The 16,763-nt window shown below is 43.2% G+C and overlaps 1 pseudogene; it reads right to left on the bottom strand.

Moving 5' to 3' along the window:
• Positions 1 to 14,583: 14,583 nt before the first annotated feature.
• LOC114900969 lies at positions 14,584 to 15,422 on the bottom strand (annotated as a pseudogene).
• Between the last annotated feature and the right edge of the window lie 1,341 nt (positions 15,423 to 16,763).

Below are 16,763 nucleotides of genomic sequence, written 5' to 3'. Positions count from 1 at the left end.
GCCCTCCAGGGCTTTCCATGTTGCCACAAAAGGCAGGATTTCCTTCTTTTTAATGGCTGAATAATATTCTGTTGTCTATAATACCACATTTTCTCTACTCATTCATTTATTGATGGACCCAAAGGTTGTTTCCATGTCTTGGCTGTTGTGAGTAGTGCTGCCACGAACATGAGAGAGGATATACCTCTTCAAGATAGTGACTTCATTTCCTTCAGATATATACACAGAAGAGGGATTGCTGGATCCTATGGTAGCTCTAATTTTAATTTTTTGATGAGAACCTCCATACTGTTCTCATCATTTAACCTTAATTACCTCTTTAAAAGCTCTATCTCCAATTACAGTCACATTGGGGGTTAGGGCTTCAACACGTAAATTTTTGGGGGAAAACGTTCAGTTCGTAACAGTGATGATGACGATGATGATGATGATAATAATAATACAATAGAGGGCAACATTTATTGAGTTGTTACATCATATCCCAGACAGTATTATAATTGCTGTCTATGGATTATCTCATTTAATTTTCACAACAACCTATAGAACAGGTACTATTATTATTATCTCCTTTTACAGAGGCACAAAAGCTGCCCAAAACAAGACACCTAGTGAGTTATAGGGTTAGGGTTTTGATTTTAGAGTCCAAGCTCTTATCTCCTAAGCTATCGTAGCTCTAGACATCAGGGGTACTCATGTCATCCGTGTGTACAATGGATTAGATATTGTTTAGGATCTTTTCCAGACCTAACATTCAAGATTGTATTGGACTACACATTGTTTTTTTTTAATTAATTATTATTTTTTTCTTCTATTAAATTTTTTTAAATTAATTTTTATCGGAGTATGGTTGCTTTACAGTGTTGTGTTAGTTTCTGCTGTACAGCAAAGTGAATCAGCCATACGTATACATATATCCCCTCTTTTTTGGGTTTCCTTCCCACTTAGGTCACCACAGAGCATTGAGTAGAGCTCCCTGTGCTCTACAGTAGGTTCTCATTAGGTTCTCTATTTTATACATAGTATCAATGGTATATGTATGTCAATCCCAATCTCCCAGCTCATCCAACCCTCCGTCCCTTTCCCCGTTGCTATCCATACATTTTAAACTACTTATAAGGAAGGCCCAGTTTTAGGTGCTTTGGAAAATGATGAAAGGGGGCTGGTTTTACTCTAAACTTTTTTCTCTGCGCCAGTTCTTGTTTTCTTGCGTTATTGTTTATGGTCACATCCCTTGTTTATATCCTGGTGTGTTTTAGGGTGCTTGTGGCATTCCTCCTTGCCTCAGTTTTGTTTGGTTCCTTGTCTCATCACACAGAACAGTTCCTAAGGGGTTTGAGTTCTCCCTTGCTTGCAGGAAACAAGGAATCTGCCCTGCCTTTGAACTCAAGTCCCTGCTCCCAGTGACAGTGTATCCATTGCCACCTGTCTGACTATACCTCTGCCATTCACCTGCCTTAGGCCTCAGACGCCCCCTCTCTTCTCAGACAGCGTGCTAGTTGATGACCTGCTTTCCTCCAGGAAGCCCATGCAATGCCTGGCCCCCTGTTCTCCCTGACTTAGCTCATACTGGCAGCTGTGTGGCATTTAAGAGATGCTGAAGGTAAACTTGGTACAATAGGGACAAAATACTTGGCTTTAAACCCACAGTACCCTGGGTCATTAAAATAATGGCATTACGGTTTTAACTTTCAGCTTGTTGCAAGGCTACATTTCAAGAGGAGTCCCAGTTGCCTGCCAGTTCTTGCTTTTATGCCTTGGGATTTCTAGCAGCCTTCTATCACACGCCGGCGTTTCAGATTCACTCAGTGCAATTAAAGAAATTGCATGACTGCTAGTTTCTCTCCTTTTTTTCTCCCTCAGATAAATTGTAGAGCTCAACTTGATTAAAACATTTATTAAGTGAGATTTAATAGATTCCAGTAATGCTGTGCGTGTGTTCGTGTGTGTGGGCGCATGTGCATGCACTCATTATCCATTTCTTCCATGTGTGCCAATAACGGCCATGTGCATATAGAGAACTGTTCATGGAACTCGCTTTATTCTGCAATTTGCCAGCAATGTCAAATTAGGAGGTTTAATGGATTCCTACACAGAAATTCCTAGTGTGGTTGTATTAGCAGCAAGTTTCATTAAAAAGGGCTATTTTTCTCTACTGGGATTTCAGTAAAGAGACAGTGTTTATTTTTTCAGTGGAAAATTGATTGTAACTAAGAGGCTACTTGGCTTGAAAGTGGGGAATTATCATATCATATGATTAAATGAAAGCTTACCTTGTTATAAGGTAACTAGACATATCCCAGTAGAATTGAGACAATGTTTGATTAAGCCAGATTTTCCTACTTTATATTCAAGGAACAAATTAAAGAATAATTGAGATCCTTTTCAGATCTTTTATAAGCTGCATATATAAAGCTTCAGCTCCAGGTGGCAAAGCAATTAGCTGATGAATAAAATCAACCCCACTGTCATTCGTCAGATGTTTAAATTCTATAAACCAGATAAATTAATGTGTTCCTTAAGCCCAATAAACGGTCATGCTCCCCATGTTACGACTCAGTTCCTTGGGGGAAAGGTTGGAAGCATGTTCATAGAACGGCTAGGATCTACTTAATCAGAAAGGTTGAAATTAAGTTGCCCATTTGATTTTTTGAAATAAATGTCCATCTGGTACAAAATCTATTTTCCAAGCAAAGTTGTTAGACACGATGGTTTGGTTTGTTTCAGTAAACTAAGGATAGGGCTGGACTCAGCGATGCACCCTCCTGATTGAAGACCTTTCCGTTTCCATGTATTGGTCAGGGAAGTTATTTATAAGCAACTGAAAGTGCTCTGGTTTCATTTATTCCTTGCTCCTGAGTATTAATGCAGGGAATTAGAACCTATGCTGCCTTTTATGCTTCCAGATTAATCTCTCAGAGATGAGTCTCCTGCATAAGTACAACTTACCCGCCATCGAATGATGACATGGGGGCCTTTTCTGACATTGACATCTAGATAAGGTAGACTTAGGGTCCAGAGGACATTATTTTATTAGTTGATAATTAACTTTTGTTGGCCAGTTGTCCTGCTCTGCTACTGTCATTATAAGCATTGCTTTCAGGGCCTGCTCACTGGTCTTTTACTCTTTGCCATCTGGTTTGCTTTGCATGGTGTCCATAGCTGGATCACTGTGAATGTTACAACAGGGTGTGGTCCTGTGACCACGAGCATCAGAGTCACGTGGGAGCTTGTTGGAAATGCAGAGTTTCAAGTCCCCATGACCTACTGAATCATAATCTGCACTTTGTCTGATTCACGCGACATGTAAGTTTGAGCAGCACTGTGTTAGAGCATCACCTCTTCAAATATAGGCAGGGCTGGAGTTATGCAGTGAAAGCATATGGTGAACGGGAATATCTCGTTTGTCGATTTTCTGGACCTTACAGGCTCTTTTCTTTTTTATACTTTATTCCCATTAGTCACTAGCACTTAAAAAAGAGGTTAACGAAGAAGAGCTAGAACTCATTTATTATAATATTGATTATTGGAGCCTAGCATTCTTCAGGAACTGTAACAAAAATTGGCAATTATTTATGGAAATTGAATTTAGATCTTGCAGTCATTATCAAGAGGACTCTGGATGAATTTTCTTGTTGAACTGCCAGCTAGCTATCTATTAAGTGCAAAATATTGGCCCCAATATGGCATAGTGGAGAGACAACTGGATTGGATGTTCAGGCACCAGCTTATCACCTGACTATGGGCAAGCAGTTTCCTTTGAGCTTGGTTTCCTTGTGTGTAAAATGAGGGATTTGGAAGCAGATGATTCTAGGGCCTCTTTAAGGTCTGAATGTTCATGATTTGATGTGACAATGTGGAAGTCTGAGTAAGATGTTCTGAATACATTAACTCAGAATTATTCCAGTGGCTGGAAACCAGCCCCACACATAGACTCTCTTGATGCTGTTGGAGTAGTATTATCCCTAGCATTTGTTTTGCAGCCGTTTGGAAATTCTCTAATCATATGAGTTCCCAGGGATCAAGAGGCCAACATTTGGGTGTGATATAGGCGTGCGTGTGCGTGTGTGTGTGTGTGTGTGTGTGTGTGTGCGCGCGCGCGCGCGCGTACACATTTGCAGCCTATAGGGGCTATATGAATATTCATGTTGCACAGGGACTGGAGGGAACGAAGCAGCAGCATAAATATGTTTTAATGCGAGGAAGAATATGAAACTCATGAATAGCAGAATGAAGCAAGCTCAACATAATCTTTGCTGTAAAATGAAAACTTGATATTTTTCCCAGTCCCTGGTGTGTTGTATGCTGTTATTGTTTTCTTTTAAAATGATCATCTGTCTTCTTTCTCCCTTCCTTCTTCAACATGTTTTTTTTCTGGTTTTCATTTTTCATTTGGAGGTTTACTTTAGGTTGTATGTGAATGCTAAAGAAGTTGGGGTGATTATTTTTTGTTGTAAACTGCTTCAAGATTTGAAAAGCATTACTAGGAGAAAATTAGTTGCTTAAAGAAAAGCCTTCCGTGTTCTCTTGTATTCAGAGGGCAGTCCTGTCCAAAAGCTGCTTTGGGGGAGAGATGACCTGTAGGCTTCTTCTCATTGGGGAATTGATTCGCTCACTGATTCTTTTGAAGTTTTCTTTCTTCCTTTCTTTTTTCTTAACACAAGACTGGATTAATTGCCTACTGTGTGCTTGAAACTGGAGACAGAGAGAGGAATAATTCGCCATCACAGCCCTTAAGGGCTCATATCTTGCAGAGGAACACATGGTCTGTAATTTCCATATCCACTGATAGCTCTCACTCTGAATTTTATTGTAATGTGTGCATATAAGAAAAGTCATAATGGTTATTTGAGAGCGATTTCATTTTCTGGTTACACAGTGTTTACTCAAATTCATGTAGGGGTGTGTGGGGGTGTGTGTGTGTGTGTGTTTTGAAGGCTTTGAGTAACAGCTTAAGTGATATTAATAAAGTAGATTTCTTGTCTCCAGAGGAAGGCAGATTCTCAGTGCAAAGTATGATGTATTCGGGTAAGTGGGTTTATGTCTTAAATTGAATATGTTAAAATATATCCAGGGATCTTTAAGGGCACTGCCTTACTGGGAATCTTCTGGCTCTTAAAATTGATCTTTGTAGTTTCTTGTTTTGTAATTCTGAAGAGATAAATATTCTTTCTTCAAGTTTCACAGGCACAAGACTGCTTTTTGAATGCGAAAGTGTGCCAATCCTAGGGGAATGGTTCTTCTGCTTCGACAAGCAAAAACATCACCTGGGGAGCTAGTTCACAATGCAGATTCCCACACTGGCTTCTTCACACCTCAAATTCCGATATGGTAGGCATGAGATGGGGCCTAGTACCCTGCATTTAAACCAGTTCCCCTAAACAGGTGATTCTGTTTAGGTGGTTTGAAGCCATGCTGGAGAACACAGGCATACCATTTCTCCCTGGGGATCATATCTAGGTATAAGCCCATATACTGTATGCTTTGAAAGTGTTTTGAAATCCGTGATTGAAAGACTGATATGCAAAGGCATTAGTTTCATGATCTGACAAATGAATACTCATGAGGCCATATTTCACGATGCTCAAGAACTTAGGCTCTGTAGTCAGACTGCCTAAGTTTTAATTTCCATTCCTGTGGCTGCTGGAAACAAGTCACTTAACTTCTCTAAGCCTCAGTTTCCTCAATTATAAGACAGGGGTAATAATAATTATTAGTAATAATACCAATCTAATCAGATTGTTGTGAGGATTAAATGAAATAATGTATATGAAATGCTTAGCACAGCGCCTGGCACAGAGTAAGTGTTCAATAAATTTTGGCTGCTATTTTTTTGTAACAGCATAACAAAAATTACAGTAAATAGGATTGCGTCCTTTTCCTTTCTTTTTAGGAAACTGTGAGCACTTTGCAGAGTACCAAGTTAATCAGCACAGAATCCCCAGGAAATGGTCGAGGATCCTTTAGTCACTTTACAGTGGCCCCTTTGAACTGCTTATGTCATTTTCATGTTAAATCTGGTTAGTAGTGGCTTTGCCTCATTGCTTGGGTCTCTAGGCCTCTTGCAAGCCCTGCCACACAGACTGATTTCACACAGAGATAAGTACAGGGTGTATCTTCCTCTTTCAGGGAGTGCACACATTTTCTTTTGATGTGATTGTCATTTACTTGATAAACTGGAACAGGTAATCTCTGTTGAACAGGATAAATACAATTGACAGTCATGGTTTGGAGAGAATGGCTGGTGTGCTCTCAGGTCCCTAACTGCAGGGATGGGAGGATTTGTGGGATGAATGGCTGCACCTTCCTCAGAGACACTGGGATCTTCGACTTTGAGTCTCTGGATTCTCAAGTATTTCTCCAGGAAGTGGGGATACTCAAATACTCATTGAAATTGAAAGCTTGAGGACTTCCCTGGTGGCGCAGTGGTTAAGAATCCGCCTGCCAATGCAGGGTACACAGGTTCGAGTCCTGGTCTGGGAAGATCCCACATGCCGCGGAGCAGCTAGGCCCGTGCACCACAACTACTCAGCCTGTGGTCAAGAGCCCGCAAGCCACAACTCCTGAAGCTCGGGTGCCTAGAGCCCGTGCTCTGCAACAAGAGAAGCCACAGCAATGAGAAGACCACACACCTACAACGAAGAGTAGCCCCCGCTCACTGCAACTAGAGAAAGCCCGCGTGCAGCAACAAAGACCCAACTCAGCCATAAGTAAATAAACAAATATATAAATAAATAGAATAAGACTGTCAGAGCTGCAATGGATTTTATTAAAAAAAAAAATTGAAAGCTTGAGATTGGCCCGATTTAAGGTGACCTGTTTCCCAGTGCTTTGCAAAATGCCAGTCTAGATTGGGTTTTTGGTTTCCTTGCTGATTGAAATAAAATTTTATCAGAATCATAAGAAATGATGCACAGATATTGTTATTTCTATCTCTCCTCCACTGATCCTCAAACCACTACACACGGGAAACACCTGAACTCTGTTCAACTCCCAGAGTTCTGGTCTAATTGGTCAGGGTTTTGTTTTTTTTTTTTTTTTTTTTTTGCGGTACGCGGGCCTCTCACTGTTGTGGCCTCTCCCGTTGTGGAGCACAGGCTCCGGACGCGCAGGCTCAGCGGCCATAGCTCACGGGCCCAGCTGCTCCGCGGCATGTGGGATCTTCCCGGACCGGGGCACGAACCCGTGTCCCCTGCATCGGCAGGCGGACTCTCAACCACTGCGCCACCAGGGAAGCCCCCTGGTCAGGGGTTTGACCTTGAGACTGGGAATTTAAAAAGCTCCTCAGGTGATTCTAATGTTCAGCCAAGCTTGAGAACCTCTGCTTTACAGGATAATTCTACGTGTACTCATCTTTGGCCTTTTATATGCACATTCCCTGAGATGTCAAATTCATCTTCTCAGCTTTTCCCACATACTTTATGAATTTTTTTAAATAAAGAGACCTTCAGAATTACCCTAGACCAGTGGTTCTAAACCAGGGTTGATTTTGTCCCTCGTGGGATATCTGGCAATCTCTGGAGACATTTTTGACTCACAACTGGGGCACGAGTGAGCCTGTGCTATTGTCATCTGGTGGATAGAGGCCAGGGACGCTGCTAAACATCCTACAACGCACAGGATGCTGCCTCCCCCTACCCCCCAACAGAGAAGTATCCTGCCCAAGATGTTAATAGTGTCAACACTGAGAAACTCTGCCTTAAACTTGATCTCTCTCATTTTACAAATGGGAAGATAGATGATATCTTGATTTGCCCAAGGATTCATGCATAATTATTGGCAGAATAAAATTCCTAACAATTGTAGCATTACAGTGGAAACCTGCCCTTATGCTCTCCCCTCCCTTTTAACCTACCGCCCTAGGGAAATTTCTTATTCATCTTGTTTCCTTTTCCCTCTCAAATATCCCCAGGCTCTCAACGGTGGTGACATGTTTCCTGTATTATAGTATTTCAAATTTCTTAAATTAAAAGAAAAAAAGACGTAGGATAAATTGCATAGGCTCAATAAGCACCTTTTTTCTTTCTTTTTTTTTTTCCTCTTGGAGGGAATAATAACAACTTGGTGCTGGGCCTGGGTTGCTTTGTTCTGAAAGCAGCTCTGATTGGGGGTTACATAAATCTATGATTAATTTAAAAAATGGCCAAACGAGGTAACTGTCACTTCATAAACCTGGTTTGGTGAGCAAAATGTTTCTAACTTAGGCACCCACAAAATGAAATTATACAACGCCTTCTTGGTGACGAGAAGGCCGGCAGAGCCTCTGCAGTCCTCCTTCAAAGCAGGGATCGTGTTCACGTGCCTGCACACGTGACTCGGCGTGTGGCTGTGCATGTGGCTGTGCATGTGACTGTGTGACCACGCACGTGCCTGCGGGCGTGCTGGTGCACGTGCACGTGAGTGCGTGCCCGTGCGCGTGAGTGCGTGCCGTGCGTCTGCGTGCCGTGCGTCTGCGTGCCCGTGCGTCTGCGTGTTGCGGGATGCCGGGGCGCAGTCTTTTGGCTTCAGAGCTGCTTGGAGAGAGTTCGGGAAGCTGATGGGGACTTTGAATTCGGAACCTGTGAGTACACCTTCCTTTACTTGCATATTCCCTCAGTACCACCCCCCTCCCCCCCATCTTCACCTCAGCTAAAGTAATTAACTGGTTATTTCTGGAAGGTAGGGTTTGGGATTATGCGTGTGTAAAGTATATTTTTTACTTCTTTATTCTTTCTACTTTTTCTGTGAATGCGTTTCTGTAATAAAAGTGCAAGCTTTTAATCAAATACTATAACTGCAGAATCACTTGGGAGCTTCTGAACAAAACCCTCGGGCGCCATCCCCAGAGACTGTGATTCCGTTGGTTTGGGGTGGGGTCCAGGAAAGGGTGTCTGAGTTTCCCCAGGCGGTTCTTCTGTGCGGCTAGATTGGAGACCCCGGGTCTAGGAGAGAGGTTCTCAACTTTGTCTGCAGAGCTGCAGAAAACACCCATGCCTGCCTGGGTGCACCTGCAGAGGTTCTGATTGAGTTGGTCTGGAGTTGGGCCTGGGCTTTGGCAGTATTAAGCGTTCCCCAGGTGATTCAGGCATTGGAAGGGCTGCTTGGTATCCCTAAGGATTTTTTGGGGGGGATTATCTTATTTTTGCTCTCTTACCAAGCTTCCCCTGTCAACAGAGTTAATGATATTGCTCTAAACTTTGATCACAGGACTATAAACAAGGGTCCATCCCCTTTGGGGGGCAGTAACAAAGTTAGGGGAACACTAATTTTAAAGATAGATTGTATTTTTCATTGTTGAGAAAAGGATGAGCTTGAAGGAGATTTTACTTATTAAAACTCACTTACCTTCATAAACTACCCTAAGAAGATTCATAAAGAGTAAGGAGCTGCCTCTGGGGTGCAAAGAGGCCTATGCAGTAGGTACTAACAAATGTTTTTAGTCTCCAAATACTTCTGCCTCTCTTTCCTTTTGCTCCACACCCGCCTCCCCCCCACCCCCGGCCTTTTTTTTTTTTAAGGAAGGGAGGGTCTCCTTCCAGTTGTATCTTAACAGACTCTTCTGTGATGATGCCTAGGTTGAATTCGGGACTTTGTTTTGTTAGAGCAGCCGTGCAGCTTTTTAGGCTTATTAAAGATACGGAGTGACTGCCCCTGGTGCCTCGACCTAGGGCCTTCCTGGAGTCGTGAGATGCCGAGTTCTCCAGTGTGATGGGCCCTCGGAAGGGTCTAGGGCCCGGTTGACAGAGGGGGCCTCATAACAGCGAGGCAGGCCCCGGCGGGTCTGAAAAGCGGTCCAGTCACAGCCGTTTCTGGCTTCCTGCTTCTCCACAGGAGCCACTTGGGAGCAGTATGGCCTTGCCTATGAGGGAGGCTCAGGGAACCTTCCCGGAACTGACCAGCGCAGCCCGGAGCCTGGAGCCCATGGCTGATGACAAGTGAAATAGTTCACAGAATATAAATCTTTCAACTTGCAAATGCTCCTTTGGTGAGAAATGAGACAGTGGGTAAGAAGTGGGCAGAATCCTTGCCCCAGTGAATGAGAGTAAAGGATGGGAGACCCTGCCCTTTGTTCTGTGATTCGATAGTACAAAGTTTGTGGGAAAGAAGATTCTCTGCTATGGTGGGTCCTTAATGGGCTTCTGAATGGGAGGCACCGGTGCCTCTCTTTATCTCACTGACAAAAGAGACAAAACAGAGAGAAGCTATCACTGGTCTGATGTGATATCCCGCCATGCGGCAGCTTCCAGGTTGAAAGCTCTTCTGACACAAGTCAAACAGAGGAACATATGACTCAGGGCCTTGCAATCTTGCTTTCATAAGAAACAGTATGAACTTTTCAATCTTATGTGTTTGTTCTAGGTCTTTGAATTAGATTCTTTACCATGGATATGTCTCGCCACCAAGGAGATCACATTTGAAGTATTATTTTACAAATTATGAAGTGTGTCTGTGTGTGTGATTAGCATTGTATTTCCATTTTCTGGCTTGCTCTGTATTGTCACGCTTCCAGAATCTGTTTAGAAAGGGAGAGAACGAAGGGCATACAGGGAGTTGGGGGTGGAGGTCGAGGGAGCATATGGGCAGAGGTGCAGGAAAGAGAGAGAAGTGGGCTGACTAGAGGGTTCCCCAGATTGCCAAGGTCACAGGGCAACAGGAATTAAGTGTGAACCTCTGAACTTGGTTTGTTGGCTGGCTGTGAGCTCTCTCTCAGCTCATTCCTTTTCCAGGTATTACTCAATCCCATTTCAGTCATCAGTTCCTTGCTGAGAATAAACCCAACTTTGGAGGGAGGGCAGGGGGAGGAGTTGTCAGATGAGAGAACTAACAGATCCCACTGGCAGCTTTTTAGCCTCTCCCTAAAAACATGAGGAGGTAAGGACCACCTGACTGCCAGCTCTACTGTTGTGCACCTGGGGTTGATTCCAGAGGTTGTGAGGTGCACTCAGAGGAGAGGGCACCTGGAGATCTTGTGCTTACAGCCAGCTAGGACAAAGCACGTGAGCCTGTCTGTCTTTCCTGCTGTTCCTCCCTCTGGAGGTCAGAACTAGCCAGTCCAGCTAAGCCAAGTGAGATATTTCCTTCTTGATGCTCTTGGGAGCCTCCCACACCCCAGGCTAGAAGACGCTCCAGTTGGCTTTGGGGGTGAACTGGTGTCTCTCTTGTTACTGGAATTCTGAGGGATTCTAGATTCTCTGGAGCCAAATGGAGGTTTCTATGCATCCTCTATCTGAATTTAGCCCAAAAGTCAGCAAGCGATCACCACAGCTGTTTCGCTGGTTATATCCTCAGTGAACCATGGAAGCAAACAAACTTTGATTCTCTGACTATGACTAATAAAGTCAAAAGTCAACTAGACACCAGACCTGTAAGAAAGTGTTTCATCATAGGGGCAAGATTCAGGGCTGCCATGTCAAAGTTTTAGGGGCTATACAAAAACAATGAAATAGGAGCTGGTTCTGGGAACATACAAATAGCCTGTTATGTATTATGACATGGAAAGTTCTTCAGGTAAACAGATGTAAGCCATCAGGGCTGGCATAATTACTTTGTAAATTGCTTGATTAGCAGCACTTGTGGAGACCCCATACTTGAGCACAGGGGTCTTTATTCTTGTTTGGCTGTGATAATGAAGGCCATAATTAACAGGTAGGGCACTGTGATAAAGGCATTAGATACATTTTCTCATGTAATCCTCACAACAACTTTATGAGGTGGGCATTATCACCTCTCTGTTGTGCAGATGAGAATGCTTGAAGAGGTTAAGTCCTGTGTAGGCTCCCCTGGATGGTAGGTGGAGGAGCTTCTGTAGCTTGTGTTCTTTTATAGTCCCCCTCCCCCTTTAGAGGTTCTTTGGGGGATACTCCAGGGTGTTGACCCTCATAGATTTTCCTAATATGGGTTAGTAGGTGTGAGAGTAAAATCCTCCTTTTCATTTAGATTAATTGTGCCAACAAATTAATTGTGAGACCATAAGGCTGAGAGACTAGCTCTCCAACAGGGTGCTAAGTGAAATGAAAAACTGCTTATTTCTAATTGCTTTAAGTAGCAGTGTTGAATCTTCAAGTAGGGCTCCTAGTTGTAGGTTTGGACCAACTTCCTCTTGAAAGAAAGGAAGTTGAGAAATCTACAATTCCTAGGTAGAAGAACAAACAGAACATCCCCTGTCCTCTGACAAGTCAAAAAAAAAAAAAAAAAACCTAACAAAACTGTAGTAGGATTCCCTCATTTTGTAGGGCGATGTTTTTTTTTTTTTTTTGCGGTACGCGGGCCTCTCGCTGTTGCGGCCTCTCCCGCTGCGGAGCACAGGCTCCGGACGCGCAGGCTCAGCGGCCGTGGCCCACGGGCCCAGCCGCTCCGCGGCACGTGGGATCCTCCCGGACCGGGGCACGAACCCGTGTCCCCTGCATCAGCAGGCGGACTCTCAACCACTGCGCCACCAGGGAAGCCCAGGGCGATGTTTTAAGGACTGTTACTCTGTTTATTCTGCAAACCAAGGGGAGCTTCACCTGGTGTTTCGGTAACAAGATCCACAGTGGTGCTGTCTCTGAAAGACCAGACTCAGTGTCAGGGAAGCTTGGAGGCTGTATGTAGGGAACAGCACAGTGTACCGGAATAGCTGGCTCTAGTTCTGGCACCAGTAGGTCCTGTGACTTGGACCAGCCCCGTCAGCTTTCCTCAGCTTGCCTAACTGGTTTGATTTGGGGTGGCAGTAAGACTGCATGCTATGCTCACTTTGATGATCATAGATGTTCCTGGGGGGCATGTCAGATAATGGAGGTCAACCTATAACTCTTATTTTGTGTGGCTCATTTGTTCATTGCAAACACTTGGTTCATACTTCCTGCATGCCAGGTACTGTGTTTTATTTTAACTCAATTCTTACAGCAATCCAGTGAGGGAGATATTATTCTTACCTTGATTTTGCAGATGAGGAAATAGGAGCACATGGAAGTTGATTTCTTCAAGGTCACCCACAAGTATGGGGTATGTGGTAGAGTCAGGCTCGAACCCAGGTCGTTGGGACCTGAATTGTGTGTTTTTAACAACTGTGCTACAGTCCTTCTCCATCTGACCTCCTCTGAAGTATACTCAGTTTTGACATGTCTCTTTTTTGGGGGGTGGTGTTCTTGTCTTTCTGAATAAAGAGGTTGTATATTGGGAGCCTAAGGGAGGCTAGAACTAGAGCTTAGTTGTTGTAAGACCCTGCGGCCTTCAGATTTCAGAGTCCTGCCTGAGGAAGATCTTGAGAGGTTTGAAGACTTCTGATGTTTTCTTCTCATTATGCATTCTAGATGCACTACTTTTTCCCTTCTAAAGAATATGATATTAAATCCCAATGTTATTATTTTTGTTAATTGTAAAATTACTGTGCAGTAATTTGTAACATTCATTTGTATCATCAGTATCTATATGTGGCCTATTGCTGGGTTCTTGCCTTGACAGCAGCAATCATTGACATGCCTTTCAATGTCCAGCAGAATGTGGGAACATAATAATCAGCACTCATCACAAATCTATTCACTTTATTTGTTTTTATTAATTTTTTCTTATTACAACAACACGTGTTCAGTGAGGAGCAAATAGATAATACCAAAATGCCAAAAGAAGAAAGATGAAATCTTCCAGAATCGTACCATTCTGTGATAGCTATACCAAAGCAATATCTATAGAGTTTTGCTCATAAAAGGCTGTATTCAAGAATTTTATACCTAGCCAGGTTGTCTTTCATGTGTGAAAACAACAATTATATTCTCTGGTAGACAAAGCTTCAGAAATTTTCTGTGATATTTGTTCTCTTGGGCAAGGTTTTACTTATTTGTCTCTTTTGAAAAAAGTGTGTGAAGATAAATTCCAGGTGACTAAGAGATGGTTGATGGTGCAGTGAGTGATCAAAAAACCAGAGTATGAGAAAGGCCAGGGGCAGACACTTAAACCAGTCAGTGTACATCTGTTTGTATACCTAGATAGTTATAAATAATAATTAGGGATTACATATAAAATCTGTAATTGGATTTTTGTTTACAAACTGAAAGCAAATGTAAAAAATAATTCTTAGAAGATACATGATACAGTAGTAATTATGTGGTAATCTTTACCTATAACTCCAGATTGTATCATCGAAGTCTGAGAAGGAAATTCTGGGAATGGGTAGGGGAGAAGTAGTAGGAGGTAACGGGATGAGGAGAAGTGGGAGGAATTCAAGGCATTTGACTTGGATAATGTGAACCATTTGTATTTGTATACCCTGAAAAATAAAATATTATAAGTATTTTGAAAAATATTTAAATTAGTCAAGTGAGGATTATTATCAGTTTAAGTAACATCAGTCCTTTAAAAATTTAGCTAAGTGACTTCGTGGCTTTTTAGGCAATTATACAATTTGTGCATTTTGTTTTTGAACCCATTTCTCTCTGAGCTTGTTCTGCTGCTAAGCCCAGTTTACTGTGTGTTTCTCAAAGTAACCTTGATGAAGAGAAGCATACTGTCCTGCCTGCTTATGTCTGGGGTCTGACTGCCCAACTGGTCCTAGAGATTAAAAGACAGTTTTTTTCTTTTTTTTTTTTTTTAAATGGACCGAATTATTTAATTAGGTTCTTTGTAAGAAGTTTAGAACACTACTTTGTGAGGATAAATTCCTCTTGTAAGAGCAAACACAGAGCGGAGGTAGCCCTGGAGTTGAGGAACGGCTTTGATTCTTCTCAGAATTTGTGAGTCCACAGCTTTCTGATCAACCTTCCGCTGCTCTGTAATCTTGTATTTCTCTCTCTCTGTGTCGAAGATCTCACCTTCCTGGTGCCTGGGCTTACGCAGTTTCTTCTTCTTGAAGTAAGCGTCAGTGAGATGTTCTGGGATTCTCACACCACTGATATCAATTTTGGTGGAAGCGGCAATGACAGATTTCTGGTGTGTTCTCCGCAGAGGAGCTCGATTGAGGGACAGAGGCCCGGTCACAAGTAGCAAGCCACTGCTCAGCTGCTTCAGGAAAATGACCCTCTTGCCTCTGTGGCGCCCAGTGAGGATGAGCAGAATGTTCCCACGAGTGATGCTAGCGCGCAGTTTTCTCGCCTGCTTACTGAAGGGTTTTTTTGCCGTGACTCAACAGCTTTCGAGGCACGTCTTCAGTAGGATAATACCTAGGCATTTTGTGAAGATTAACCACCCAGGTACTACCATTCTTGTCACCACCAACTGGTTTTGTGACAGTAGTAAGAACCTTCACCTTCTTTTTCTTTTCAACCTTGGATTTAGCTGCTGAATACTTCCTCTTGTACAAGGCCTTTCTGGAATACATAGCTGATCGGGAATATCTGCCCATTCCTCTGACCAGGACAGGGGTTTGGCTGCAGTGGGGCTTCCCCTTTTTAACCTTGCCACCAGCATCAATCAGCCTTCTTGGCTTCAGGTTTTTTCTCCTTAGTATCCTTCTCAGCCTTTTCACCCGCCATCTTGCAAGATGGGAAAGAGAGCAAAAGACAATTTTTTTCCTGTGTTTTTTCCTGAAATTTGTAGACATCAAGTTGAAGCTAGAATTCTACATGTGTGTACATCTCCTTTCAAGGAAATAAACTAAACAGATTGGAATTTACCAAAAGATGTTCTCTAATTCTGATGGAATTTTTACTTTAATAATTCTTGAATATTGTTTTCTCACAACTTGAGGCGCACTGGCACTGAACACAGCTTCTTTTGGAAATGTTGGTGTTGCAGTTTGCTAATATCCTGTGTGTGTGTGGGTGTGTGTGTGTGGCGGGGGTGCAAGGAGGGTCAGGAAGGATTCACGAATCAGATGTTCAGATGAGGACAGGTAAGAATCCCTCCACTAGTAGGCTAGTTGCAGGAAGTTAGCAGCCTTTCTCCTGGCCTGACCGCTGCTTCTCCTGGTGGTGGCAAGGTTTTCAAGCCTCATTACTGGAAAGTTCATCCTGTTAGATTCCCACTTAAGACTAGGAGGATGTGTTTGGAAATAGCTCAGACTCTGTGGCCATTCTGACATAGACAATGACATTCCAAGTGTTGATCAAGGAGTTTTAAAAAATTTATAGTTTCATTAAAAAATGTGAAAAATAATAACTGATTAAGAAGTAACCACATGTGCATACTACTGGATTAGATTTAGCAGATTTAATCTTGGCTGAATAATGAAGTGAGGTTGGCATGAGTTTTAGGGTCGAAACAGAAGAAACAAAGCCAGTGATGGGCACAGGCTTGAAATATATACACTAGCCAGGTTATGCTACATTGATAAATAAACCCAGAAATGTCAGGGAGTTAAGGCAGAAAAGGCTTATTTCTTGCTTTCATAAAGTCCAGTGTTGGGTCGGCGAGGCTCTGGGCAGCATTCCGTCTATCTGGCTAGGCTGCCATCTCAACAGGTGGCTTCCAGAATTGCCAAGGCAAAGGACTGGAGACCAGTTCTTTATTTGGTGTCCCAGAGGAGACAGAAACACATTTCACTGGCTCTGCCTAGTCATGTGGCCCCACCTAACTGTGAGGGAACTATGGAGTGAAGACCTGTGTGTCCAGGAAGGAGAGCAAGACTGGGTGTGGGTGAGCACCGCACGCTTTTACTACACAGAGGAGGCTGTGCACGTGGCTGGAGCGGAATCCAGGCAGTGGTTAGAGTCTGATGGCACGGATACTCAGCAGGGGAAGCAGAAGTCCTAGGAAATCAAGTATGGGCTACCACTTTGTTCTTTGCAACAATGACGGCCTGCACGGCCCTGGGATCACCTGCACACAGGGAGAGGGCACTGTCCCCTACCGCCAGCTTCTGGCTGTGGGTCAAC

The sequence above is a fragment of the Monodon monoceros genome, unplaced genomic scaffold, assembly GCF_005190385.1.
Source record: "Monodon monoceros isolate NGI ecotype Baffin Bay Population unplaced genomic scaffold, NGI_Narwhal_1 Super_Scaffold_19, whole genome shotgun sequence".
Taxonomy (NCBI): domain Eukaryota; kingdom Metazoa; phylum Chordata; class Mammalia; order Artiodactyla; family Monodontidae; genus Monodon; species Monodon monoceros.
This window is presented reverse-complemented; position numbering and strand designations above follow the sequence as displayed.